Here is a 4,772-nt window from a genome sequence, read left to right as displayed (position 1 = left end):
TTTGCCGCTTTCCTTAAAAAAAAACTAGCACTCTGGGCCGACCAAGCAAAGATAATTGACAAACGCCAAACAGGATTCACCAAGGGAGTCGGCGTAGAAGTGAATCTAATCATTCTAAATACCATAAAACTGGAAGCCATCAAGAGTGGCAATAATGTGTTCCTCGCCTTCATAGATCTGAAACAAGCTTTTGATACCATCAATCGTCAGAAGTTATGGGAAAAATTACTATCATGGTCTTGCCCTCTTGAGATTCTGCTACCTATCATGGCATTGTACACAAATACTTCCTTCCGGGTTAGACTGAATGCAAAATGAGACCTCTCTGATACAATCCTTACAAAGAGAGGAGTAAAACAAGGTTGCCCTCTTGCACCTCTACTGTTCAAACTTTTTATATCGGATCTATCTATCACCCTAACTGAACCAAGGACATTCCCCCCGAAGATAAACAACCATCATGGGTCATATATGCTGACGACATACAAATTGGACTTCAACGTTCTTTAGACGCTCTTCAAAAGTACTGTAACAACAATGACCTGCTAATAAATACCAAGAAATCAAAGATCATGGCAATTAATAGCAGACATAAAGGGAGCAAAAAACATTTCAGTTGGTCTCTCAATAAAGAGAAAATAGAGGTCACAAACTCTATTCGATACCTTGGAGTGCAATTCAATGTCTCAATTCGTGAATGGAATTGGACCCAAGACCTACTAACGCGAACTACAATGTTTGCCTTGCAAGGGCTGAAACTCCATGCTGCATATGGCAAATTTACGCTAAAACCATTACTCTCCTTCTACCTGCAAAAAGTTGTGCCGGCCCTAACGTTTGGCAGCGTGGGAGGTTGGAATATACCCGCAGATTTCTGGTGTAAGCTAGAGGGCAAGTTCTGGCAGAAAGCACTACGTTTTCCACAGAATCTTTCAATAGTAGCGATCCGCTACGAACTGGGCTTAGAGCCGTTATATGCCACAGTGCTATGGAAGTCTATCTCGGCATGGCGGAAAATGAGAATGGCCCAAGCAGCCGGTCCCTATGAAATACTGCAAAAAAACACCAATTCCAACAAGTCGGATCTAATCTGCGTGTGGGAACGTAAACTGAATGCAACTATGCGATCTGCAGAGTTGAAAGAAGAGCTAGTGATAAATATGCCACAAAGGGCAAAAACAAAATTGAGCCGTTGGAATTGGATCCAAAATGAAGCGAAGCGAAAAAAGTTGAAGTCTATACAAGACCTGGGAACTTCATCGCATGGTCTTGGTGAAACTCCGAAATACTTATGTAAATTTCCTTTGCGATACCATCGCAATCAATTCTTGAGACTTCGTCTCAACCTACTTAAGACCAAAGTAGTTCGAATGATGAATCGGGACCCTGACATCACGGACATTCTTTGCAGATACTGCAACAACGCTGCCGAATCAGCAAAACACCTAATAATCGAATGTCTAGCCATCAAGGACGAAAGGACATTGCACCTCGCAAGATTTGCTCCAATAGATGACGATCTAGAACAATGGTGGAACTATATAATCTCCGGAACAAACACACAATTAACATGTGCAGTGATAAATTACATGGACTTAATCCTGCCAATAATCTAATGCGACTTTGACCAGAGTAAAATGTGCAGCAACATGATGGATTGTCAAGAAAAAGACAGAGGGAATTGTGTAATAAAAAGTTTGTTTCTTTGTAAATTAAACTAAAAATTACAATAAAAAAAAAAAAATGAAATCTATTCTCCCCACCTACCCAACATTAGCCCCTTGATTGATGTCCACTTTGTTGGGTGGACATTGACCATATGTGGAGACAAAAATTCTCTCTGGTACTAACTTATACTTGGCTCCTGAGTCAATCATCAACATTATTGGTCTGTTATCTATATGTACTAAGTGTTGGGGCCATCAAGGTCCTCTTCACTGTACCCAACCTGTGCCTATTTTCAGGGCCAGTAAGGACTGTTGGATAGGCAGCCTAAGCCACCAAATCTTTAGCACCGGCGCTCAAAGGTAGGTCAGAGCGCATGTCCCTGGTCTCGCAATGCGCATTGCATCGCGGGGCGGTCTCAAGGGCACTTATATTTCTGGTGTTGGTGTCCTTGGCCTGTTGTTTACTCTGCACTAGCAGGCGGCCGATGGATTGGATTCCCCTTTGACTGGTTCATCTGATGGAGTCAGCGGTTCCTATTTCCTCCTTTCTGGGTCCTTTACGCACTAGTTGGTGTGTTCCACGTGCTTAGAACTTTGGAGACCTTCATCGTGGGACGGGTTACCTTTAGCCACAGTTGCTCCCAAATGTTACTGTCTCTGCATCCCAGCCTGAATTGATCTTCCAAACTCACCTAACCCATATATTCGCGTTCTAGGGAATGCCCTGGGAACAGTGATGAGACTTTCACCTGATTCACCCTCTTCCTGGGACCTTTTTATGAAGTGGTAGCCTTCCAGGGTAATTCTCGCTTTCGTTTTATAATGTTTGCCTAATTTCACTAAGCTCTTTCTTTGAATACTCATTCAAGCCATGCGCTTCCTCTTGTATGAGTTCAGGTAAGCCATTGAGTTTGTCGCGCCCTGTGGTCCTCAGGCAGCGCATGAGAAGGGAATTCTCTTTTCAGTCATAGCTCTCCCTGTGCATGGCATGTGCATAATGTTCAAAGGAATGTTACTTCAAAACAAAAGAGGTGATAGCTGGAAGGTTTAGAATTAGCCTTAAAACCTCTGGCATTGCTCTGGGCAACCCTCCGGACCATCGTTCTTTGTGGGGTGGGACCAAGCCTGATTTGCATATGGTCTTTCCCCATCTGTAATGGCTTGGCAGGCTGAAAAACAGTGGTCTGGGGGTTGTCCGGAGCTGTGCCCGTGGTTATGATTTGTTCAAAACCTTCCAGTCATCTAACTTTTGGTTTTGCTTTAGACATCCCGAGTGGGAGAGACATGCACAGACGTGGGTCCCAAGCCTGCTGGACCCAGAGACCCAAGCTACTCCTCGCTGATACACCCAGCAAGGCTGCCCATGTCTGGGGATGCTTGTGGTCTTGTGCAGAAGGGATGGGAACTAGCAGGTCAGGCTGGACTGCCCCTTTGGCGGTGGGACCAAGGCTGATTTGCATACAGTCTTTACCCTTCTGTAATGGCAGGCTGCAAAACAATGGTCTGGACTCGGGGTTGGCCAGAGCTGTGCCTGTGGTTATGGTTTGTTCAAAACCTTCCAGCCATCAACTTTTGGTTTGGCCAAAGGAATGTTACCATCTTTCCCATGGATGGATGGCTCACCAGCTGTTGGAAGAAAGGACAATAAAGGTGCCACATTTTGCATTGTTATGGATGCAGAGGGAGCCCTCAGCCACACCCCAGGGTTCCAGGTCATGTATGGCTAATTGTAGCATGGTAAAGAGAGGTCTTGGTACCTTGCAGTCAGACGTGATATCTTCGACCCTTCTAAATTAAGAGGATCTCACGCAGGTTGCTGTGTTTTAACGTGTGATTTCATTGTCAGCCGACACGTGTTTCTTTATCAAGGCTGATGGTTATACAATGTTGATCACAGAAGTCACATTTATGCTTTACAAGGTAATGTGTGGTGACAAACGTGGCCAACGTGACATAGTGGTGAGGAAGGTGACATTGTGAGAGTGAGTTCAGTACACAAGTTACATTAGAAATTTTGGTTGTGTTAGGGACACAAAGACACATAAATTTAATAATTACATAGGTGTAGATGTCAATAAAGGGGGAAACAAGAGGTGGAAGAAGGGAGAAAAGAAGGGAGAGCGAGTTCATTGAGTGTCCTTGCTGGAAGATATCGCTAATATTCAGAAGGTAATGTCTATGAAGGCTCACCAAAAGTACTACGTCTGGGGGATTGTGTCCCATGTCGTTCGGACGGTCGTTTGGCAAGTTTCTCAGTCTTCAATTGTTCCCTAAGGCTGGAAGGGAAAAGGCCGTGAGCTGAAAGGCACCTATGGGTGTCTCACACGTTGAAGAAATCTTATGGGTGTGAGCTGAGTAGCCCATGTTCTGTTTAGTTCATGCGGTTTCCTACTATAAACACCCAATTGCCAAAAGAGGTCGCCAGTGCAATGCTATAGGGTCAATTGGGTGCGTGGCGTGGTAATGACCTAGGCTGAGGAGGTGCCTGTGTTGTTTAAAGTGAAGAAAAAATTGGGGAGCTCAAATTAGGCTCCCCAAAGCAACAAAAAAACCTTTAAGGACATTGAATTCAAGCAACAAGCACCTTAAGAAGTAAGTACCTACTTCTTTAGAGAAGTTGGAATATAGTGTTTAAAGAAATAAATTAAAATAGTACTTTATACGCGTGCTTTGCTTGAGGTAACACTGTGTGGTCGCAGGTTGGATTGTTGCTTTAATGGTCTTCCATCCACACCTGATGGACCGTTTTTGTCTGCTCTCAGGAGGGGTGGACTGGCCTATAGAGAACTCTGGAGATTTCCTGGTATGACTCTGCACCCTGGGCCCAGGGGTGGACTGGCCTATAGGGAACTCTGAAGATTTCCTGGTAGGACTCTGCACCTTGGCAGGCGTGGACTGGCCGATAGGGAACACTGAAGATTTCCTGGTAGGCCTCTTCACCCTGGCAAATGTGGACTGGCCTATAGGGAACTCTGGAGATTTCCTGCTAGGACTCTGCACCCTGGGCCCAGGGGTGGACTAGCCTATAGGGAACTCTAGAGATTTCCTGCTAGGACTCTGCACCTTGGCAGGGGTGGACTGGCCTATAGGGAATTCTGGAGATTT

This window comes from Ambystoma mexicanum, chromosome 10 (genome assembly GCF_040938575.1).
Source record: "Ambystoma mexicanum isolate Mex_15411 chromosome 10, UKY_AmexF1_1, whole genome shotgun sequence".
NCBI lineage: Eukaryota > Metazoa > Chordata > Amphibia > Caudata > Ambystomatidae > Ambystoma > Ambystoma mexicanum.
Note: the sequence above shows the minus strand (reverse complement) of the source record.